This window comes from Jaculus jaculus, chromosome 3, assembly GCF_020740685.1.
Source record: "Jaculus jaculus isolate mJacJac1 chromosome 3, mJacJac1.mat.Y.cur, whole genome shotgun sequence".
Taxonomy (NCBI): domain Eukaryota; kingdom Metazoa; phylum Chordata; class Mammalia; order Rodentia; family Dipodidae; genus Jaculus; species Jaculus jaculus.
The window spans coordinates 67,826,901-67,852,727 of record NC_059104.1 but is presented as its reverse complement, the minus strand read 5'-3'; the positions used below and the strand labels follow the sequence as shown (position 1 = coordinate 67,852,727).

Here is a 25,827-nt window from a genome sequence, read left to right as displayed (position 1 = left end):
TGACCTGTCAATTGATGAGAGCAGGGTGTTAAAGTCACCCACCACCACTGTGTTTGGTGTTATCTGTGACCTTAGTTCTAATAGTGTTTTTTTGACGAATTTGGGAGCCCCCATGTTAGGTGCATATATGTTTAGGATTGTAATGTCCTCCTGTTGGTGTGCCCTTAATCAATATAAAGTGACGTTCCTTATCTTTCTTGACTAACGTTGGAGTAAAGTCTTCCCTGTCCAATAATAGGATAGCAACCCCTGCTTGTTTTCTAGGCCCATTTGCTTGAAACACCATCTTCCAAACTTTCACCCTAAGGTCATGTCTATCCTTTGTAGAAAGGTGAGTTTCTTGGAGACAACAAATTGTAGGATCCTGCTTTTTAACCCTGTCTGTGAATCTATGTCTTTTCGTTGGGGCATTGAGGCTGTTGATATTAAGAGATATTATTGAAAGGTGTGTGTTTATGTTTGCCTTTTTTTTTTTTTTTTTTTTTGGTGTGGTTCTGGTTCTACCTGTGCTCTCTTCTGTTAACTAGTATTTGAGTATTGCTTGTTTTTTCTAGGTTCCTTATATGAGTGCTTTTCCTTTTCTTCAGCATGGAGGATTCTATCAAGTATTTTCTGTAGAGCTCGTTTTGTCTTCAAATACTCCTTTAACCTGCTTTTGTCATGGAATGTCTTTATTTCTCTGTCTATTTGAATGGATAGCTTTGCAGGATAAAGTAACCTTGGTTGACAGTTGTTATCTTTCAGAACTTGGAATATATCACCCCAAACCCTTCTGGCTTTAAAAGTTTGTGTTGAATAATCTGCTGTAATCCTGATGGGCTTACTTTTGTAGGTAACTTGATTTTTCTCTCTAACTGCTTTCAATATTTTTTCTTTGGTGTGTGTGTTTGGAAGTTTGATTACAATATGGCGAGGAGAGGATCTTTCCAGGTTTTGTCTGGCTGGGGTTCTAAAGGCTTCCTATATCTGTATTGGCACCTCTTTCCCAATTTGGGGGAAATTTTCTTCTATGGTTTTGTTGAAGATACCTACAATGCCTTTTGAGTGAAATTCTTCTCCTTCTACTATGCCCTGAATTCTAATATTTGATCTTTTCATAGTGTCCCGAATATCTTGAAATTCCCACCATACTTTTCTATAAGTTTGTCTTTCTCTTTGTTGGCCTGTATTAGATCTGCCACCTGGTCTGCTAGCTTAAATATTCTGTCCTCTCCTTCATCCATTCTACTGGTGAGATTTTCTACAGAGTTAATTTCATTAACTGTGTTCTTCATGGCTAGTAATTCTGACTGGTTTTACTTTATTATTTCTATTTCCTTATTTATGTCTTGTATTGCCTTCTTTATTTCATTAAATTGGTGTCCTGCATCTTCTTTGATTCCTTTGATTTCCTCTTTAAATTTCTCTTTGATTGTTTTGATGTGTTCTTTGACCTCTTTGAACATATTTATAATCATTCTTTTGAACTCTTTCTCAGGCATTTCCTCTAACTCTTTCTCACTGGAGGACATTTCTGATGCATTAATACTTTTAGGTGGATTTATATCGTCTTGCTTTTTAGTGTTTCTTGTGTTATAATGTATATATTTTTGCATCTTGGATTAAGTTAATGCTTGGATTTTCTTGCTAGCTGGGTATTCTTAGTTGTATCAATTGATTGAATGTTAAATATTTTCAGGGTAGGAGCTTAAGGTGTTAGATGTGGCTCTTAAGACTCTGAGAGTATCTACAAAGGTGCTCCTAGGGGTTGAGTTTCCCTGCTATGGGAGTATTCAAGTAGGCTGAGTGGAATAAAATACTGGTAGATTCTAAAAGTTAACTAAACACTGTACCCACTCAGTCAAAAACAGCCCCAAGTATGTATGCCAGAGTAGTTATTATAACAACCAGATCCTCTATCAACACAGAGGTTTGATTTCTGGTTTGTTGAGGGATCCCAGTCAGCTTGTGACCAAGTGAGACCCTTCCCTGGTGCAAACCCAGTTACCTTGGATGATTTTGGTCTCAGTCAAGTTGCTGCCTCGTTCGTTGGGCTGCTGTTCTGATTTCTGGAGCTGGGCACTGTCTTTTCCTATAGGGCAAACCAAGCCTGGCAACTGTGGCCCTGCAGATCAGCACCCCTGCTGCTGGAACTGCTGCTGCTTCTGGGTCTGCTGTTGTTGCCACTCCTGGGTCTGCCGCTGCTGATGCTCCTGGGTCTGCTGCTGCTGGGGCTGCTGGTACTGGTTCCGGAGCTGCCGATGTTGCTGCTGAACTCTGCTCCTGCTTGGGTTCTGCTTTTGGACTAAAGTTGGCGTGGTCGGGTCCTGGGAAGCTGCTCTGTTTGCTGGAGCTTGGCTCAGGCAGTGGGGGAGGGGAGGGACCCGCAGCTGCTCTTTTTCTCTCGCTGCTCCACGTGTTCTTCTACCTCCCGGTCTGCTCCTCTGCTGCTCACTGCCGCTCTCCCTTCACGGTTCCTGAGTTGCGGAGAGCACCGGTGTGAGGGGAAAATCCTGCACCTGGCTTTTCCTGTGGCTGGAGCCGAGTCTGGCGGCTTTCTGGTGCGCCCCACCACCGTGGCAGTTGGCCGAGCTGCCGGGGCTGCTTTTGCCGGCCTGTGTGGGCTCTGGATGCTCTGGATCTCTCCTACTTCTCTGCTGCTGCTTCAGTTTCCTATACACCTCACTTTTTAGTAAAAGTGGGTATTTTGCTGACGTTTTTTGGTCTTTTTTCCCCCCAGGCTGCTTTGGCGTGGTACCTACGCCGCCATCTTAACTGGAACTCCATATCCTTTTTTTTTTTCTTTCTTTCTTTTTTAAAATTTAATTAAGTAGTATTGTATTCAGCAAATATAGTCAGTTTGGTACCATTATTAGGCTCATCCATGACCTACCCCCTTCTCTTGGCCCCTCTTTGTTGAGGTATTTGGGTTATGCATTGTGGAGTTAGCCCACAGTTTTGGGTAAGATAAAATGTCTCTGCATATCATGACCAAACATGTGGCTCTGACATTCTTTCTGCCCCCTCTTCTGCAAAATTTCCCTGAGCAATGTTGGGTTCATTTTTGGTCTGCTTCAGTGCAGAGGTGTTGGAGGCCTCTGGGGCTCTGGCTCTCTGATTTGGTAGGAGTTGACTTTTCTCTGTGTTGATCTCCTTCCCCCATGTGTTGGCATCCAGTTCATCAGTAAAACAGCACCCTTGCTTGTTTCACCAATTTTTCTTAGTTTCAGCCAGGGCCCTATTGAGGTATGATGGGGTGGCTCTCTCCTTAGTATCTGCATCTATCTGAAAAAGAGAAGCAGATTCTCCAATGGAGAGTATGTTAGCATGAGGACAAATGAGATAACCCTTACTTTTTTATAGAGAATTTAATAGGTGTAGACCCTCTTGTAGCCCATGATTGTTGGTAGCTTAATACTAGAGAATGGGCTTATGTTTGGATATGGTTCTGACTTGTTTCCCAGCTCCAGCTATGGGTTCCATAGCACTGAGGGAATCAGTTAGCCAAATCAAGAGCAGTTGGTTCCCCACCATGGCTGTGTGCCACTACTGCACTTGTGTGGGCATCATGACAGGTTATTTGCTGCTAGGTAGGTTAGACTATGAGTTGCTTGGACAGATATTGGTCATCCCCCCCCCCGCCCCCCGTCACCCATGTAGCACCTTATGGCACTAGAAGTGCTGACTGTCTGGGCATTGACTCTCTTCCAACTTCCAGCCATGCCATTCCATTTTACATGTCAACCACATAAGGTGTCTTCAGCAGTAGGGTCTTATCACTAACCTTTGGTGGGTCATCAAGTACTCTGACAGAAATTTGTCTGTCTTTTAGGACACCTTGTAGGTCTCTCTGATCAAAAGCTCATAGCTTCAATTTGATATTCTGGTCCTAATGACTCTTCTTTATTTTGGTTAGATATATTCATTGTTAGGACTGGATGCTCTAGCTGGATTTTCTTACACTTGATTTTTCATGCTATTTCTTTTGCACTGTGGTCTGCCCATGACAGTGTATGGGCATGTAGGTGGGTGGATCAGCCTGGGCTCAAGCACAGTGGGAATCTGAGGTAGCCTGGGGCAGTTGCCCAGCAGCCTGGGCTTCGGCTCTCACTTGTCAAGGCCACCTGATCTACTGCCTGGCAGGGGCACCAAAGTTGCCTGAATTTTCAGTAATGTGCCACAACTGCCTGCGTTCAAGCTAGGAGGGACACTGAGACAACAAGGACTGAATCAGCCCAAACTCTGGCTGGGAACACTGGGACCCAGAAGCAGTCTGTGCTCCCCTGCTACAGGACAATGGGGTCTGCCTGTGCAGCAGACAGGTAGGGGATGGCACCTGAGCTGGCACAAGTGAGAGACACAGTCTGAGCTAGTGTGACAGTTGCTGTGAGACTGGGCTCACTGAATGTGCAGAGGCAGGAGCAGTAAGTGAGTGAGTGGGTGGAGCAGTCTAAACTTCCACTCACAGGGATTGATCTGCAAGTGGCTACACTGTGGATAGGTGGCTATTTGTGGGGAGGGGTGGGCTGTCTGTTCGCAAGAGAATCCGCAATTCCCTGTTATTGTCAGGATTCACCTGCTGGCCAAGCAGTAAGATGGTGAGTGGGCAGAGCCAACTAAGCTTCCACACATAGGGATTGTTGCAAGGTGGCTACTAGCTCCATGGAAACAGCGGCTGTTTGGGGGGAGGGGTGGGCTGCCCACTCGCCAGGGAATCTGCAATTCCCTGTTATTGCCAGGATTCCCTGACTGCCTGGTGGCTGGAGCAGTAAGAGAGCAAGTGGGTGGAGCCAAATAAGCTTCTGTACACAGGGATGGGTGCAGGTTGGCTCCCGCTCCATGGAAATGGGGGCTACTTGGGGGGAGGGGATCAGCAATTCTCTGTTTTCCCCGCCTCTGTGCCCTCCCACTGACAATCTACTGGGGGATTGTTTTCCCCTAAAAACCCAGTGAAGTCCTAATGCCTTGCCTTTCTTTCCCCAGGATTTGCAGCTCAGCTAAGCGGTCACCATCTTGACCAGAAGTCACCAGTTACATATTCTTAAATTGGCTTTACCATTTTCAAATAAGCTGTATTTGGTGATTGAATATTGTTGCCTTTTATGCCTTCAGATTTATAGGGCCTTTGTCTTTTGCTTCTGTCATTATTGGGGCAGGGTCTGATACAGATCCAGGCTTACCTGGAACCCAATTCAGAACAGTAATCTCTACCTCCCAGCTGACAAGATTAAGAGTGTAGAGCAACACACACTCTTAGGGATTTTGGCTTTATATGACTATCTGTTTGTTTTAATCCCTACAATTGCATTCTCCATGTTAGATTTTATTGAATGTGTATATTGACCAGTTGAAGTTTATAATTTGCCAGTAAATTTTACCATGCAATAGACTAGAATACTTGCTTGCAAGAAAACTCAACACTTAAGATTAAGTCTGTAGTTGGATTGGGCTATAAGAGCTATGCTTGGCACCTTAAACAGATATCCTGAAAATATATAAAGGTTGATTACCACATCTAAGAACACCACAAATAAGTAGTAAACCCAAGTATCCATTCAATTCAGGATGGAAATGTCACTACATACAAAAAACACAAAGAACCAAGACAATACAATCACACCAAAAATTATAATTCCATCAGAAATGATCACAAATGGGACTGTTTTAGATGAAATACCTGAAAAAGATTTCAAAAAATGTTTTTATTATACTCAAAGAAATCAAAGAAGAAAACTAAAGAATTAAAGAAGAATATAAACTTCTGAAAGAGAACACAGAAAACCAGCTTAATGAAATAAGGAGGTCATTACATGATATAAGTAAGGAAATAGAAATCCTGAAGAAAAACCAGGAATAAATCCTAGCTCTGAAGAAAACAGCCAAATAAAAAACTGTAGAAAGTCTCTCCAGTAGATGGATGAAGGAAAGAACAGAATATCTAAATTAGAAGACCAGGTGGCAGACCTAATACAGTCTAACAATGAGAAAGACAAGCTAATAGGAAAGTGTTAATGGTAATTTGAAGATATCTGGGACACTATGAAAAGATCAAACATAACAATTAAGGGTATAGTAGAAGAAGAATTTCAATCCAGAGGCTTAATAGGTGTTTCCAATAAAATCATGGCAGAAAATTTTCCCCAAATTGGGAAAAAATTGCCAATACAGGTACAGGAAGTTTTTAAAACACCAAACAGACAAAATCTGGAAAGAGCCTCTCCTTGACATGTTATAATTAAACTACTGAACATGCAAACCAAAGCAAATATGTTGTAAGCAGTTAGAGTAAAAAAGTAAGTCACCTACAAAGGCAAGCCCATAAAAATAACAGCAGATTACTCAACATACACTTTAAAAGCCAAAAGGACTTGGAATGATGTATTCCAAGTTCTGAAAGATAACAACTGTCAACCAAGATTACTTTATCCTGCAAAGCTATCTATCCAAATTGATGAAGAAATAAGGACATTCCACAACTAAAACAGGCAAAAAGAATTTATGACAATTAAACCAGCTGTACAAAAAATACTGGAAGGATTCGTTCATGCTGAAGAGGAAGGAAAACACATGCAGGAGAAAATAGGGAAAAATAAACCATACTCAAATAACAGAGTAAATAGAAAAGAGGATAGGGAAAATAGGAAGCACTACAAAATAAGAAGAATGGCAAGGATAAATACATACCTTTCAACAATAACTCTTATGTCACTGGCCTCAATGCCCCTATCAAAAGGCACAGGCTTGCAGACTGAATTAAAAGGCAAGATCCTGCCATTTGTTGCCTCCAGGAAACTTATCTCTCAATAAAAGATAGACGCTGTCTTAGGGTGACAAGATGGAAAATGATGTTTCAAGCAAATGGCACTAGGAAAGAAGCAGGGTTTGCTATCCTAATATCTGACAGGATAGATAAAGAAGGTCATTTTATATTGATTAGAAGAACACTCCAACAGGCAGACATTACAATTCTAAACATACATACACCTAACATGGGGGCTCCCAATTTCATCAAACAAACACTATTAGACTTAAGGTCCAAGATAACACCAAACACAATTGTCATGAGTGACTTCAATACTCCAGTCTCATCAACTGACAGGTCAGCCTGGAAAAAAATTTAAAAAAAAAAAAAGAGAGAGAAAAAGTGAGAGAGAGAGACTAGTGCTTAAGATGGTGTCTACCTAACCACAAAAATAGCTTTCCTATATTATAACAATAAACATGTGGAGGATGAAATTAGAGAATCTCTCCCATTCACAATTGCCTCAAAAAATAAATAAAGTACTTTGTAATAAACTTAACCAAGGAAGTGAAGGAGCTCTACAATGAGAACTTTAAAATACTCAAGCAAGAAATTGCAGAAGTCATAAGGATATGGAAAGACACCCATGTTCTTGGATTGAAAGAATCCATATTGTGGAAATTTCAATCTTACCAAAAGCATTGTACACAGTTAATGCAATCCCCATTAAAATTCCAATAGCATTCTTCACATAAATAGAGAAAAAAAATCCAATCCATAAATTCATTTGGAAGTAAAAAACCCTCAAATAGCCAAAACAATTTGGAGCAACAAAAATAAGGCTGGTGGTATCACCATACCCGATTTTAAGCTATATTACAAAGCAATGGTAACAAAAACATGGTATTGGCACAAAGACAGATATGTAGATCAATGGAACAGAATTCATGACCCAGATGTTAATCTAGGCAGACACAGCCACCTGATTTTTGGCAAAAAAAAAAACAACAAAAAAATGCCAAAAATCTTCATTGGAGAAAAGATAGCCTCTTCAACAAGTAGTGCTGGGAAACTGGATATCTACGTATAGAAGGATGAAAATAGGTCCTTGTCTTTCTCCATGTGCAAGAATCAAATCCAGGTAGGTCAATGACCTTAACAACAAACCTGAAACTCTGAAATTGCTAGATGAAAAGGAAAGGGAAACCATTCAACATATTGGCATAGGCAATAACTTTCTGAATATAACCCTGATTGCTCAGGAAATAAAACCACTAATGAACCACTGGGATCTCATGAAATTACAGAGTTTTTGCATAGCAAAGGACACTGTGAGTAGAGCAACGAGAAAACCTAAAGAATGTAAGAAAATCTTTGCCAGCTACACATCTAACAGAGGATTGATATCCAGAATATACAAAGAACTCAAAACACAAAACAATAAAAAATTAAACAATCCAGTTAACAAATGGGCTATGGAATTAAATAGAGACTTCTCATCAGAAGAAATACAGGTGGCATATAAACATCTGAAAAAAGTGTTTCACATCCTTAGCCATCAGGGAAACACAAATTAAAACTACTTTGAGATTCCATTTCACTCCTGTCAGAATGGCTATCATCAAGAAAAAAAAAAATGACAATAAATGTTGGCAAGGATGTGGAAAAGGGGTACCCTTCTACACTGTTGGTGGGGATGTAATCTGGTGTAGCCATTGTGGAACTTAGTGTGGAGGTTCTTGAGACAACTAAAAATAGATTTACCATATGATCCATCTATTGCACTCCTAGGCATATATCCTCATGACTCTCTGCCTTTCCTTAGAGATACATGCACAACCATATTTACTGCTGCTCTATTCACAATAGATAGGAAATGGAACCAGCCTAGATGTCCCTCTACATTTGAATGGATAATAAAGATGTGGTTCATTTATACAATGGAATTCTATCCAGCAGCAAATAAAATTTAAATTCTGAAATTTGCAGGGAAATGGATGGATCTCGAAAGGATTATACTAAGTGAGGTAACCCAGACCCTGAAAGCCAAACATTGCATGTTCTTTCTCATATATGGATGCTACAAATATACATAGTTGTGTGTGAGCTAGAACCAAAAATCAGTAGCACATGCTAGTAAACTTGAAAAAGGCTATAAGGGAGGGAGGAGAAGGAAGGGCTTTAGGGAATGGTATTGTATAAATTATATATAATATATATAGATTACATAGAATGGCTAGGCCTAAGTGAGGCCAGGAGAAGAGATTGTGTAAAAGAAGGCCAGGGGGTAATATAAATCAAACTTCAAGATATTCTGAATAATACATATGAAAACCTACTTTTTGAATAAAGGCACATTCAGAAGCCATAGATTCTTACTAGAAAATTTTCAGTACCAGGAATGGGATACCTGCCAGTGAATTGTTGGCCAGGGTGGTGCCTGTTGCCTCCAAAACATTACAGGCTATTGCCAAAGCCCTTGGTTTCCTTTAAGAAACAGATAGTAAGATCCTATTGCTGAAGAATTAACATGTCTGAACAGCAACCTCACTGAGAAATAAAGCTGGTGCTGAGCAGAAAACCTTCTCCCTGTAGACCAGCCAACTGAAAGCTAGAAAAACCTTCACTGTATGCAGTCCTATGGGAGTCAGAAGTCATCAGTGGTGAAAACAGTGGACTCTGGACGCTTCAAGTTTGGCCAGACAAGCCAAATGAATGAACAAGAGCTATAGTGGCATGTCTGCTCTGGGGGAAACCAACTGTTCTCCAGTTGGACTGAATGTCTCCTCTATGGGAGGGAATACATGTCTGGTACTGAAAATCTAAACAAAAGTCTATGGCAGGGGAGGGCATGAGTCATAGGGGTATAAAGCCTGCTCTTGTCTGGATAAATGTATATATTATTCTCAACAAACTGTCCTGAAAGCACTACACTTAATGTTCATATTTATATATTAATGCTACTCTCACTTCTGGTTAGAGAAGATTCTATTTTCAGAGGGTGATGACCACTGGGATGACCCAAAGGGCAACATAATGCTGAGAAAAAGGGACAAAGGAGTATCCAGCCCTGAAACATCTCTATTACACCCTCCAAGACTCAGGCTCCATTGTGGAACAGGTGGTGGAAAAAATGAGAGAAACAAAGAAGAGTACCTGTCTAGACAGAAACCGGCCTTGCTATCCATGACCTTGTAGAGCCTTGCAATATCTATACAAGACTCTCATGGCTTCCACAAAAAGGATTAAACATGACAACAGGCCAAACAGAGAGGGACACTTACCAAGAAGTAGGAATGAGACAAAGAAAAGAAGACCAAGGTGGGATTGTGGTGGGTGTGAATGTCAGTATAAGGCAGAGATGGTCTGAAACCTTCAGAGGGTCAATGGCAGCTCAGTGGTCTTGTCAAGCCAAAGGAGGTATGGCTCCCCAAGAGGGCAACCAGAAGCCTTCTATCTGAGTCAGGGCACTAGATGTAAGTTTTGAGAGTGACCAAGACCACACAAACCATTCTGAGGCAAAGATGAAAGTTTTTATTTGGGAACAACATGAGCTGCCAGGGCTGGCTCACAAGAGTGGAGCACACCCACCCTGACTTTTGCAATAATGGCCTTCATAGGGTCATGGTTTTCTGCCCCTTTATCTCATATGTCACCTGGTCACTGTTCTGGTGTTATACTCTTGCTATCTTAGATCTCCCCTAAAGGAGCCTTTCTTATTCAACTTTACCCTTCCACACCTTCCCCCAACTGAAGAGCCCTATAAAGATCACCAGACCACAGGTGGTCCAAAATACCCTGTATTCAAACATTTTTCACTCTGCGTGAATGGCCTTCCCTCTGCTCTACCTCCTTTTCTCACCAGGTCTCAGGAATGTGCTCTCATTCAACCCCTCCCCCATACTTGTCCTCACCCTCTGCTTTTTACCCAGATGTCATAGATGACCTTGCCCCAACAGCTTCTCTGGCTCCTCCAGCTTGCTCAGCCTCCCCTGAACCCCTGCCTGGTAACCAGGTTTGATTTTTATGTCCAGAGTTGTGAATAGAATAGAAATTTAAAATGGGACTGCATAGCTTCTGTTCTGAATAAATGAATGTGTAAAGGGAAAATGGTTGTTTAGAGTCTATATGAACAGTGCACTTAAAATGAATGTGTGTCTATGAGTATGTATGGCTCACAGTACTAAGGCTGCAGAATGACTTTTCTGAGCAGTGTGATGTGCACCTTTGAGCATCTGGCTTACGTGTGTACTGGAGAACGGAGCTCTGAACCAGGGTTCTTAGGCTTCACAGGCAAGTGCTTAACTGCTAAGTCATCTCTCCAACCCTCAAAAGGCCCTTTGAGGGAGAAAAATATTAAATGGTCATATTGAAAGTCTTATGGTGGTGAAGCGGCCATGGTGGTGGTGCTTGCAGTGGGCAGTGGAAGCCATTAGGGCTTGGGGCTATTGGCCGCGGGGCAGGGGCAGTGGCGCACTCGCAGGGGTTTAACTCGGGTCTGGGTTCTGGTCCTGTGCAAGCTTTCCCTGTCTAAAGTTGGTTTTAACTGGTTGCCTACAGAATTGACTTGGCCTCTACTTGTTAAGAAATACATCTCTTGTTTAACCAAGGTGTGTGTGGTTTCAGCGCAGCATGGCTGTGGTCATTTGCTTGCAAGGTCTCCCAATTGTGGCAGATACCATGGAAATTCGCCACTTCTTCTCTGGATTGACCATCCCAAATGGGGGCGTGCATACTGTAGGGGGTGAACTGGGTGAGGCTTTCATCGTTTTTGCCACTGATGATGAAAGGCTTGGTATGATGCGCACAGGTGGTACAATTAAAGTGTCAAAAGTAACACTGTTGTTGAGAAGTAAAACGGAAATGCAGAATATGCTCGAATTGAGTCATAGGCATTTTCAAACTGCCAACTTAGATATCACTCCAGCAAATGCTAGTAGATTAGGACCACCACTTAGCTCAGGAACGAGCAGCAGGGTAAACTCACCCACAACAGTATCCAACTTTAAGAATCCTTCACCAAGTGTAGTTACTGCTACCAGTTCTGTTCATGAGAGCAACAAAAACATACAGACATTCTCCACAGCCAGTGGAGAAACTGCTCCTCCAAGTATGGGGACTTCTTTTGGAAGTCCAATATTCAGCTCAACCATCCCAAGTACAGCTTCTCCAATGAGCACAGTCCCACCACCACCAATCCCGCCAATCCCAGCAATGCCATCTTTGCCACTGCTACCAACCATTCCCCCAATACCAGTTCCTCCTTCAGTACCTACCTTGCCTCCTGTGCCCCCCTATTCCTCCAGTCCCTTCTGTGCCACCCATGACCCCATTGCCACCCATGTCAGACATGCCGCTCTTGAATCCACCACCTGTGGTACCTCTACCTGCTGGAATAAATGGTTCTGGAGCACCTTTGAATCTGAACAATAACCTGAACCCGATGTTCCTGGGTCCACTAAATCCTGATAACCCTATCCAGATGAACTCTCAAAGTAACGTGAAGTCACTTCCCATCAACTCTGATGATCTGTATGTGAGTGTGCATGGAATGCCCTTTTCTGCGATGGAAAATGATGTCAGAGAGTTTTTCCATGGGTTCTGTGTTGATGCAGTGCATTTGATCATGTAGGTTGAAATATCCGGAATGGATTGGTTAAGTTTTTCTCCCCTCAAGGTACATTTGAAGCCTTGAAACGGCACAGAATGCTGATGATTCAAGGATATGTGGAAGTTAGTCCTGCCACAGAGAGACAATGGGTAGCCGCTGGAGGTCATATAACTTTTAAACAAAGTGTGGGACCTTCTGGACAAGCTCATCCTCCCCTCAGACACTTCCAAGGGCGAAATTGCCCAGGGGGCAGAAAAGGTCAAGGTCAAGATCACCACATGAGGCTGGTTTTTGTGTTTATTTGAAATGGCTACCATTAGAAGCAGAAAACAAGCATGTCATTGATTTTTTTAAGAAGTTGGATATTGTAGAAGATAGTATTTATATAGTTTATGGACCCAATGGGAAAGCAACTGGTGAAGGCTTTGTGGAATTCAGACATGAGGCTGACTATAAGGCTGCTTTATGTCATCATAAACAATACATGGGCAGTCGCTTTATTCAAGTACACCCAATTACTAAGAAAGGTATGCTAGAAAAGATAGATACAATTTGAAAAAGACTGCAGAATTTCAGCTATGACCAGAGGGAAATGGTGCTAAATCCAGAGGGGGATACCAACTCTGCCAAAGTCTGTGCCCACATAACAAATATTCCATTCAGCATTACCAAGATGGATGTTCTTCATTTCCTCGAAGGCATCCTAGTGGATGAAAATGCTGTACATGTTCTTGTTGATAACAATGGGCAAGGTCTAGGACAGGCATTGGTTCAGTTTAAAAATGAAGATGATGCACGGAAGTCTGAACACTTACACTGTAAAAAACTGAATGGAAGAGAAGCTTTTGTTCATGAGAGAAATTGAGAAAAATCCCCCAGCGCAAAGAACAAAGAGATTAAAGGCGCCTGTGCCAGATAATCCTGCAGTGCCAGGAATGCCTAATGTGGGTTTGCCCGCTGCCATAATGCCTGCTGCTGGATTGCCAGGTGCTGGATTGCCTGGTCCTGGAATTCCCAGTGCTGGAATACCTGGTCCCGGAATACCTGGTCCTGGAATGTCGAGTCCCGGAATACCTGGTCCCGGAATGCCCGGTTCAGGACTTGCTAGTGCAGGAGGTGCAGAGCATGCCTTCCTAACTGTGGGATCAAAGGAAGCCAACAATGGTCCTCCATTTAACTTCCCTGGTAATTTTGGTGGGTCAAATGCCTTTTGGCCACCCCTTCCTCCTCCAGGGTTAGGAGGGGCCTTTGGTGATGCTAGGCCTGGTACGTCTTCAATTGGAAACAGTGGTTTGCCTGGTTTAGGACTTGAGGTTCCAGGTTTTGGAGGTGGACCAAATAATTTAAGTGGGCCAGCAGGATTTGGAAGGGGTCCTCAGAATTTTGGAAACAGTCCTGGTAGTTTAGGTGCCCCCCCCCCCCCCGGTTTTGGAAATGGCCCTCCTGGTCTTGGAAGTGCCTCTGGGCATTTGAGTGGGCCTCCAGCCTTTGGACCTGGCCCTGGTCCTGGCCCAATCCATATTGGTGGTCCCCCTGGCTTTGGGGCTAGTTCTGGAATGCCAGGGCCTACAATAATTAAGGTGCAGAACATGCCCTTCACTGTGTCTATTGATGAAATCTTAGATTTCTTTTATGGCTATCAAGTAATACCAGGCTTGGTGTGTTTAAAGTACAATGAAAAAGAAATGCCTACTGGTGAAGCCATGGCGTTTGAATCTTGGGATGAAGCCACTGCTGCTGTCATTGACTTTAATGATAGGCCTATAGGTTCCAGAAAAATAAACCTGGTGTTAGGGTAACCATTCACATTAATTCTTTAGAGGGTTTATCTTCATTAGGCTGTGACTAATGCATCTAGATTGTTTCCATAGGATTTCCAGATTACAACCTGTGGAGTTTTTCAATTGCATGTAGATTGGTTTCTATTACACAGAGCATTGGTTGACTGTTTACAACTCACTAACAGTATAAACATTGCTTTATATTACAGTAAGGCTGTCTGCATAGAACACAAAAATAATTTTGGCATATCATTAGAAACCATTTGTAACAGTCAATCATAAAGCTTATCAAGGAGTCTTAGACTGGTTTGTTTTGTACCATGTGGAGCGAAGAACATAGAAATGTCAGCAGAGCTTATGGAGGGTGCTCTTACCAGCTGCTGAAAAATAGAAGTTGGCTACTTTTGCAATTTGATTTAAAGATGAGCAGATTTTCTTTGTTATAGGGTCAAAGCTTTGCCTTCGTTTTCTTTTAAACAATAAAATCTCTGTGTACAGATTCATTGAATGTACCTTTTATTTAAAGCTTCTTAAGGGTTCTTGTTGTATAGACAGTCCTGCTTTGGATGTGGCTGCTTTGTTTGCCTAATTGACTGCTTTGTAAATAAGTAGAACTATTTTGTTGGCTTTTAATCATGAAATATAAAACTCCACACTTGGTTTGTGCTATAACCCTGGACTTGAATTGCTAATGTCACACTTAAACTTGTGTGGAATGGCTTTTAGCATAAAAATAAACTATGGAGTCCTCTATTGATCAGACCCTTTTTGGTCTGACTGACAAGTTTTAGTTTAGCAAGTTAAAAATTGTTCATGTTGTCTGGATGGCGTTGAAAACCAGAAACCACTTTTAGTAATTAGTGTTAGGCTTGATTTTAAGTCCTGTCTGTGATGGACTAATTGTTCTAGCAAATTCCTTTTGACCCAATTTACTTGAAATTTTGTATGTAACTAAACAAAGAGGGGCCCATTTGTAAGAAGAGTATTATCTTGGCTTATAAAACTGAAATTATTAAGTTTTGTTAGCATTAGTAATGTAGAATGAAAGGTCCATATGCTGGACCATAGGTTGATAAGTGTTTAATCCTGTTTAATCCTGTTACCTGGGAGGCTTTTTGAAGTAGTTGTTAGATTATGAGCCTGTTCACAAAAATTCTTTATGCAGAGTACCAATACAGTTGTCAGAGGAGAGAATTGAGATTACTTGCCTTTACATATTCTTTCCTTTGCTTACATTCAGGACACTAAAGTAGGAAGGACAATATAATATTCTGCTTAAGTGTCCTTGTCATAAAAGTGTTTGCCTTATCACGTCTTGTTCACTGACACTTAGGGCTCTGCTTAGGGTTTCTTTCATTAGTTAAAATTACTTAAAGATGTGCATCACATAAATATGCAGAATGGGAGATAAGTGAATTGTCATTGAAAATTGATTTTATCTTTTACATGGTCCTCTTGCTTTGCTTTGAAACATCCCAAGCATTTTCTACAAATGAAAGCATTTTGCATTTCCTGCCAAAAAAAAAACAAAACAAAAAAAACCCCACACACATATATATAGTGCCCTTTTGGTGTTGCAGGTCAGTGGACACTGAAATGCAGTGTTGTGTAATTTAGAGTTGAGAGCGGCAGCAGTCTCATTTGTGTGGTAAGATTTGGAAAGCCTATTGGTCACTACAGTCTTAGAGGGTTGACAATATGGGATATTTGTTTAGGAAAGTATGGTGCAGACTTTGAAAAGAAGAGAGGTGGCTGCATTGTGAATACTTGATAATTCATAAATACAAATTTGCTTGACAGATACTGCCTCAAAAAGCAATATGTTTATATGTGGTATTCAATTGAGTTTTTTGTTTAAGTAATCACTTCTCGTTCCAAAGACAGAATGCAAACACTTCAGCACTGCTTGAGCATCTTATTTCAACTGCAGATTACTTTCCCTATTGGAATGCTATTTTCATTTTTGAAAGCTGAGTTGTTTGAAGATGAAAGTTTTATCCTTTTTCACAATTTATTTTGGTTGTATATTCATATAGTCTTACTAAATATTCCCATACACTTTATTGCAACTACTTTGTTATTTCTACATCTTAGGAAAATGCTGAAAAGAAAAAACTTGATTACATTGTTCATCAAATTCAATAAATTAAGAAAATAGTGGTTTGTGTAGAAATCAGAGAGAATTGTGTTTCATTGAACCACAACAGTGCATGTTGTAAAATGTAATTAAATGCTCTGGAACTTGGTTTTTGTGTATTCAAGGCTATTAACTTAGTGCTAACTGCTACTCTGTTTATCTTGTTCTGGGCATTGGAGTTTCAGCATTTTTTTTTTTTTAAAAAAAAAAACTTTGAAAATGTGTTCTATAATACTATCTTTTTAGACAAATTTTCTCCAGAACTAGCTTTTGTATAGGCTTGAATTTGCATGAATCTCTCATTTCTATGGTATGAAGGATTTGTAAAGCTTTGCTCATAGTGAATTTGTAAACACTATCATGGTATTCTCTATTTTATGTGTGACTTTTATTGTCTGTTTTTGGTAACTTTGACATTAATGAAAGAGAATATTTTCCATTAGGTTCAATTATTTTTCTTAGTTTTTATTGGTGTCTATTTTTCTTTTTAGTTCACAGGGTTAGAGAAATCTATAGATGTATTTTATAAATAAGCAAATTTGTAATATTTCTGAACTTGAGTAACAGATTTAGTTCACAAGCCTAGTTTTGAGGTACTTTCTGTGTTACTATAAGTTTGGATGTATAATTATTAGTGGTTGTTTTGGTTTCTTGTTTTAATGAAACAGAGTGTTAAGTAAAATATAGTTCAAACTTTGTATTTCAAGTTGTCCAACTATTGATGATTAAAGTTCCATTAGGGAACTTGACATTTTCAGATAGTAATATTCAACATGGTTCAGGTGAGTCTTAACCCACTTGATGAAAATTTAGGACTATATATATGGAAGTATGCAAACCTGTATGTTTTTAGGTGGTGCTACGTCCACAGCGACCTCGCCTGTGTAGCAAAGATGCCTCTACACTGGAAGAGAGCTGAGGACAGAGGGCCAGCACTCCTCAGAGGGATGCCCCCGGTGACCCCTTGGCAGTCAGCTACTGTCATGGTTCCTGCTGCCTATATGAAGTCATGGCGACCTAATTGCTGGCGCCAGTGGGCTATTTTCTGTACTTTATTTCTTTTCTGCTTTCTTCTGGTTGTTTGTCAAAGAACAGCTAGTTCTATGCTACGCTTACTGGTAATCATGCACACAATCAAAGTACAAGGAACAATTTGAGTATTGAATGTGCCCCTCCTATGATTAGGGCAATGGAGGAAATGTATAACTCTACTAGGAATAAAAAATTAACTCTAGGACAGTTTTTAGATGGTGTAGAGTAGAAACAGCTTATGATGACTGAAGACAATACTGATCCTGAGAAAGTGAAAGTAGAAATGTTAATTGGTAATGTTCATAAGAAGCATGATGATTCTACAAAAAAGAAGTTACAAAAGTTGGGCATTCCCACCAGAACGCTTCCTGGGGGGTATGTTCAGTACTTGATCAAAGGCAGATGGTGGACTCCACCAAGGTGGACTCCCAGAGCTGGAAAATACCTAAATCCACTCCGTTATGAGGGAGGATATGATAAATTCGGTGACAGATGGGTAAATTATAAAGGAAAAAGAAGGCTATGGCATTCTCTTCCATTTATAAAACGCTTAGCAAGGACATGTAAGCCTTGGTGCTTATACTCTAGATAAGAAAAAGAAGAATTCCTGAAAAGCATTAAACCAGCCTTAAAATATTGGTGGTCTTTTAGATAGAAACACTTTTATAATGAATATGAGGATTATATAAATCATCTAATAAGTGGAAAGAGATGGCTCTCTGCTCGGTTTATAAGAAATAAATAACCTATTGTTCACCTTATACCTCTTGCCCCAAGCTTCTATTCATGTAAAGCTGTGGTCAATAGTGCAAGACGTCCTCCTTAAAAAAAAAAAAGGGTACATTTCCTGCCTGATAAATATTACATGGGTGCTTAGAATAAAACAATACTTAAGAATGTTTAGATTAATGATTTCTGAGATCACTTGTTGGCTTGCTAAGTTTCCTTGTTCAATCTGTATAAAACCTTGATAAAAACTTCAGTAAATCGCAGCAGCACAACTTGGAGTGTGTCTGTCTGTCATTTCCTTGCTGAATCCCAAGTTCTCCTTGAGCCTTCACCCTTGTTCTCCCTCGGTCCTGATCTCCCCGAGAGTCAGTCTGCGGCAGGTGGTGCCCGAACAGGGACCTGAAGGACAGGTAAGCTTTCTTTCTTTCTTTCCTCAGAACTTAGGATCGGCTCTCACCAGGGAATTGCAGTCCCACCGGTAAAGGATCACCGGTTAAGAGTGAGTAATCACAAGGAAATCATGGGGCATTCAATGAGTAGAAATGAAAAGATGTTGGGGGTCATGGTACAGTGCATGTTGGCAAAAAATGGGTTTAATGTGTCCACAAAAGTTTTAGAAAAATTTATGCTTTTCTTAACTTAATCTTCTCCTTAAACAATTGGCTTGGGAAAATGCTAATGCACTGTGCCAGGATTTAAAATGACCCATAAGAAAGAAAGGACAAATACAAGATTACATTAAAGCCTGTTTGGATGCCTCACCAGCGTTGGTACAGGGAATGGCCTACGCTGCAGCCATGAAGGGACAGAGATTCAGCGCCTATGTAAAAAAGACGTATGGGGGAGGAAAAGTCTCCCCGCAAGGACCTGGTCCTGTATGTTTTAAATGTAACAAGGCAGGACATCTGCAGAAGGACTGCAGGCAACAAAGTTCAGGCCTCAATAACAAGGGACCTGCTCCTGGATTATGTACCAGGTGCAAGAAAGGAAAGCATTGGAAAAATGAATGTAAGTCTAAGTTCCATAAGGATGGAACCCCCCTGAATAAAAAAAAAAAAAGAGAAAAATGAGTCAAAAACTAGGAGGAGGGCAAGCTCCTAGCCCAGAACAAAAGGGAGCTCCCCCTCAAGACCAGAAGGAATTAAAATTAAATCCTCTTGCTCCAGAGTTTACTATTCATCAACTTCCTAGGGCTACACCAGGGAATGCAAGGCTAGACCTTGCAAGTAGTAAAGACATGATTCTCTCTAAATGGGATGGAATAACATTAGTTCCTACAGCTGTTTCAGGGCAATTATTGCCTCAAACAGTTGGACTGATTATTGGAAGGAGTTCTAATGATCAAAAGAACTTTCAAGTTCTACCAGGTGTTATAGATACTGATTTGCAAAATGATATAAAAATCATGGTTAGACCATTATCAGAAACAATACAAATACATAAAGGACAAAGAATAGCACACTTATTGCTGCTACCCTATGTTAACTTACCTAATCCTATTCTGAAGAAGGAAAGGGATATAGTTTGGCTCCACAGGTGTAGTAGCCTGGGTGCATGAATTAAATGAAAGGCCCTTTAAGGTTATTAAAATAAATGGAAGAAAATTTAAAGGACTTTTAGATACAGGGGCAGATAGGACATGTATTTCAGCCTCTGAGTGGCCCTCAAATTGGCCTGTACACAAGACAGGGTCATCCTTGTTAGGTCTAGGCTCTGCCTCTGGTGTTATGCAAAGTACAACCCTATTGACATGGGAAGATGAAGGAAAATCAGGTTATATACAGCCTTATGTTTTACCTTCCCTGCCTTTTTCCCTTTGGGGAAGAGACATGTTAGAAAACATGGATCTAAGACTGGTTACAGCTGAACATTTGAGCAAACAGCATTTTATATAGGGGCCACTGCAGAAAATTTATTTGCAGATAAGATTAAATGATTAACGACTGAGCCTGTGTGGGTTAGTCAATGGCCCCTTACTCAGGAAAAGTTACAAGCTCTGGAGCAATTAGTTCGAGAACAATTAGAAAGAGGGCACATTATAGAATCCAATAGCCCATGGAATACTCCAGTTTTTGTTATAAAAAAAAAATCTGGTAAATGGAGACTATTACAAGACCTGAGAGCTGTTAATGCCGTTATGGAAGATATGGGGGCATTACAGCCAGGCCTCCCTTCTCCGGTAGCAATTCCAGATGGCTGGCAAATAATTATCATAGATTTACAAGATTGCTTCTTTACTATACAGCTAAATCCTGCAGACAGCCATGTTTTGCATTTAGTGTGCCATCACCTAATTTTCAAAAGCCCTATAAGAGATATCAATGGAAAACATTACCTCAAGGTATGAAAAATAGCCCCACCTTATGCCAAAAATTTGTGGATCAGGCATTAAAATTAGTTAGGAAAAAATATTCTACAGCTTATATAATACATCATATGGATGATATTTTGTTAGCACACCCCAATAGGGAGACATTAGAAAATTTACTTGAAGATACCATAGCACAGTTAACTGCTCATGGTTTAACTATAGCACCTGAAAAAATACAAAGAAATAAGCCATTAAGTTATTTAGGACAATGGATTCATAATGATTATATTCAAACACAAAAAGTTACCATCAGAAGAGATAAGTTAAAAACTTTAAATGATTTTCAAAAATTATTGGGAGACATTAATTGGATTCGTCCACATTTAAAAATAACCACCGGAGCTTTAAGCCCTCTTTTTAGCACTTTACATGGGGATCCTGATCCAAAGTCACCAAGGTCTCTAACTCCAGAAGCATTAAAAGCATTGGAGTTAGTGGAGGAAGCTCTTACTGCTGCCAAGGTGAAACAAATATCTTATAATTTAGTTTGGCATTTGCTCATTTTTACTACTCCTTATACACCCACTGCTTGCTTGTGGCAGCATGGGGTATTGGAATGGTTGCATTTACCACATGCACAAACAAAAATGCTTGCAGACTACCCATTTATGTGTTCTTTGTTAATTGTTAAAGGCAGGCAAAGATCCAGAGAGTTATTTAAAAAAGAGCCACAAATTCTCATTACTCCATATAATAAGAGTCAGGTAGAACAGTTAATACAAAATAATGAAGATTGGATTTTGGCTCTACAGGGTTATACAGGACAAATTATGTATCATTATCCAAAACATCCTATTATTAAATTACAAAATCTGTAGAATTTATCTTCCCTCGCTTTTGCTCTTTAGAGCCACTTGAACAGGCTTTAGTTGTTTTTATGGATGGATCTTCAACAGGGAGAGCTATGGTTTATGTACCTAAAAGTGAGCCTTTGGTAGAGGAAACAGGCCAAACATCCGCTCAACAGGCAGAAATTAGAGCAGTAATTTTAACATTTAAAAATTTCTCTCAACCTTTTAATTTGTACTCAGATTCAAAGTACGTAGTGAATTTGTTTCCAGCAGTAGAGACTGCCCTTTTAGCAGGGAACTCCACAATTTTACCTCTCTTAAAAGATTTACAAAACTTAATTCATTTAAGAAAAGAAAAGTTCTATATTGGCCACATTAGAGGCCATTCAAATTTGCCAGGACCTCTGGCTTATGGGAATGCTATAACAGATATGCTGACTAGGTCAGCTATCTGTACGTGGTAAAAGCACAAGAAAGTCATAGAATACATCATCAGAATGCCTTACCTTTAAAGAAAATGTTTAATATTACTAGGGAACAAGCTAGCCAAATAGTTAAACAATGTGGACATTGTCCCCCTGTCCACCACCCACAAAAATTTGGAGTTAATCCCAGGGGATTAAATCCCAATGTTTTATGGCAAATGGATGTTACACACTTAGAATCTTTCGGAAAAATGGGCTATGTACATATGACTATAGATACTTTCCCTCATTTTATTTTTGCTACTGCAAGGACAAGAGAAGCAGTAAAGGATGTAATACAACATTTAACTCAATGTTTTCAGGTAATGGGAATTCCTTCACAAATAAAAACAGACAATGGTCCGGCATACACATCAAAAGCTTTTAATGATTTTTGCTTGCAGTGGAAAATTGTTCATACTACAGGAATTCCTTATAATCCTCAAGGACAAGCTATAATTGAGAGAGCTCGCCAAATTTTGAAATTACAAATCGAAAGGCTACAAGCTGCTAATAAATATTTTTCTCATCATATTCTTTCCCATAGCCTGTTTGTTATAAATCATTTAAATACAAATGAGCAAAAGAAAACTCCAACAATATTACATTGGTCTCAAGAGCCTTCAGGTCCATTACCAAAAGTGCTTTGGAAAGACTTGCTGACCGGTTCCTGGAAAGGACCGGATGTTTTAATAACCTCGGGACGAGGGTATGCTTGTGTTTTCCCACAGGATGCGGACTCTCCCATCTGGATCGCTGACAGGCTCATCCGGCCACACTTTACGCAGGCGCAGGAGATGGCTAAAGAGGAACAACAAACAGCTGCTCCGACAGATGGAGAAACTGAAACTAAAAACAACACGGGGACATGATTTGACGTGGACGAAGATAAGAACTCTCACTCGAGAAGCAAAAGAATTAATAATCAGCTAGGGAAAATCCCTGACTGCTTGCATGTATTTTGTGGCATTTTTGTCTCTGCTCTTCGCACCAACTAAAACTCAAGGAATTCCCTATTGGGCATATGTTCCTAACCCCCCTTTGTTACAGCCTGTGGGTTGGTTGGATCAAGAGCCTATTAAAATTTTAACCAATGATTCTGTGCGCATAGGCGGAGCTCAAGATTCGGAAGTCAGACTGAGTACCTCCTCTTTTATTAACTTTGAGGGCAGAGCAGATTCTTTACAAATCTGCCTTGTGCTCCAAGGACGAGGGGTACCAGTAGGCTGTTTGCGCACCAGCTATCGGACATTCCTAATGGACGCTCCAGATAGAACAGATCATGGTAAGAGATGGATGTGGGTCCTACAAATACAGACTTTAGGCTTTCCTAATTATAATAAGACATATCAGCAAGTTACAGAATTGCCTTTGCCATCCTGTATATTAAAGTATAGAGATAAGGATCAATATTGGGATTCTTCTCTCACAAAATATCCTACTTGGTTAACTTGTGACTTTCCAAATGCTACTACATATTATAATCCAAGGGGCTCTGATGTTGAAACATGGGATTATTCTGTTTCCACAGGAAAAGGCACATATAGCAGGTACATTAAGAATAATAAGGATAAATTTAATGAATTTAAATTAGGAAACATGCTAGGGGAAAAAATAAAAAGATGGTTTTCTCGAGGTTATGTGGAACCAACCTGGGTAGCTAAAAAAGAAAATATATCTAAAACCCATTCAAATTTATTCAGGTTGGTTGCCGCTACAAATATGCTTCTTGAGAGACAGCCTAATACTACAAAACTTACACCTTTTGGGCTTAGAGCTTGTGCTGCTTATCCTAATGCTTTATTGATTGCTCAACACAATTTTGTTAATATTACTAAAGTAGAAAAATCTTATCAAGTTCATTGTTATTCTTGTAAGCTTACTAATTACATCTCCTCAGGAGACACTAAAAATTTAGGAGTAATGCTCATTGTTAGACGGCCTCCTTATGTGATGTTGCCAGTAGAATTAGGTGATGATCCTTGGTATGATAATTCTGCTCTTCAAGTGTTAAAAACATTTAATACGCTATTGCAGCCAAAGAGGTTTGTTGCTGCTTTAATTCTTGGTATTGCAGCTTTAATTTCGATACTCACCACTTTCGCTATTGCTACTACAACATTAGTAGAAGAAATCCATAGAGCTCATTATGTTAATGCTTTAAATAAAAACATTAATTCCGCCCTGATGGAACAGGCTGCCATAGATACTAAATTAGAAGCAAAAATAAATATTCTTGAGAAAGTAGTTCTGGCTCTAGGACAAGACCTAGCTAATTTAAAAACTACATTATCTACTAGGTGTCATGCTAGTTTTCAGTCAATTTGTGTTACACCTCTTCCATATAATTCATCAGAAACATCGGATAAGGTAAAGGCTCATTTACAAGGAGTATGGAAGGATAATAATGTTACTCATGATATAGATACATTACAAAAAGATATTTCTGCCATTAGTCAGTCTCATCTACAAATGGAAGGCTTAGAAACTTTAGCTAGGGATTTAGAACAGCGAGTTCGCTCTCTTAATCCTCTAGATTGGATTCAATACTTTGTTTTGATTGGCGTGCTGCTTTTATTAATACTTTTAGTGGTCTTTCTGTTTCCTATTCTTCCTAAATGCCTTTTCAGCGCTGTGGCTACCGTGAAACAGAAAGTCTTTCAGCTTCATTTTAAAAACAAAAAAGGAGGAACTGCTATGTCCACGGCGACCTCGCCTGTGTAGCAAAGATGCCTCTACACTGGAAGAGAGCTGAGGACAGAGGGCCAGCACTCCTCGGAAGGATGCCCCCGGTGACCCCTTGGCAGTCAGCTACTGTCATGGTTCCTGCTGCCTATAAGAAGTCACGACGACCTAATTGCTGGCGCCAGTGGGCTATTTTCTGTGCTTTATTTCTTTTCTGCTTTCTTCTGGTTGTTTGTCAAAGAACAGCTAGTTCTACGCTACGCTTAGTGGTAATCATGCACACAATCAAAGTACAAAGAACAATTTGAGTATTGAATGTGCCCCTCCTATGATTAGGGCAATGGAGAAAATGTATAACTCTACTAGGAATAAAAAATTAACTCTAGGACAGTTTTTAGATGGTGTAGAGTAGAAACAGCTTATGATGACTGAAGACAATACTGATCCTGAGAAAGTGAAAGTAGAAATGTTAATCGGTAACGTTCATAAGAATCATGACGATTCTACAAAAAAGAAGTTACAAAAGTTGGGCATTCCCACCAGAACGCTTCCTGGGGGGGTATGTTCAGTACTTGATCAAAGGCAGATGGTGGACTCCACCAAGGTGGACTCCCAGAGCTGGAAAATACCTAAATCCACTCCCTTATGGGGGAGGATATGATAAATTCGGTGACAGATGGGTAAATTATAAAGGAAAAAGAAGGCTATGGCATTCTCTTCCATTTATAAAGCGCTTAGCAAGGACATGTAAGCCTTGGTGCTTATACTCTAGATAAGAAAAAAAAGAATTCCTGAAAAGCATTAAACCAGCCTTAAAATATTGGTGGTCTTTTAGATAGAAACACTTTTATAATGAATATGAGGATTATATAAATCATCTAATAAGTGGAAAGAGATGGCTCTCTGCTCAGTTTATAAGAAATAAATAACCTATTGTTCACCTTATACCTCTTGCCCCAAGCTTCTATTCATGTAAAGCTGTGGTCAATAGTGCAAGACGTCCTCCTTAAAAAAAAAAAGGGTACATTTCCTGCCTGATAAATATTACATGGGTGCTTAGAATAAAACAATACTTAAGAATGTTTAGATTAATGATTTCTGAGATCACTTGTTGGCTTGCTAAGTTTCCTTGTTCAATCTGTATAAAACCTTGATAAAAACTTCAGTAAATCGCAGCAGCATATTCAACTTAGAGTGTGTCTGTCTGTCATTTCCTCGCCGAATCCCAAGTTCTCCTTGAGCCTTCGCCCTTGTTCTCCCTCGGTCCTGATCTCCCCGAGAGTCAGTCCGTGGCAAGGTGGAAATAGTCACCTTGCATAAAAATAAGGAAGCATGATAGCTTTACTCAAACTCCATTTTACTGGATTCTGTGATTGTACAGATGTGGGTCAAGTGTGTACAAATACAGCATACCCAGTTTAAATAACACTTGAAAAATGAGTGAACAGCATGTACAATGACTGCTAGTCATTTTTTTTTTTTTTGTTATTTTGGAAAGCATTTCT

The 25,827-nt window shown here is 40.1% G+C and overlaps 1 long non-coding RNA gene and 1 pseudogene across 1 annotated transcript; both read left to right on the top strand.

Annotated features, from left to right (window-relative positions):
* Positions 1-11,353: 11,353 nt before the first annotated feature.
* On the top strand, positions 11,354-14,131 carry LOC101594694 (annotated as a pseudogene).
* A 4,001-nt stretch (positions 14,132-18,132) lies between these two features.
* Positions 18,133-24,421, top strand: LOC123459530. The gene is made up of 3 exons (XR_006636320.1): positions 18,133-18,421; positions 22,369-22,922; positions 24,268-24,421. It is a non-coding gene; the product is annotated as an uncharacterized LOC123459530 (long non-coding RNA).
* The last annotated feature ends 1,406 nt before the right edge of the window (positions 24,422-25,827 follow it).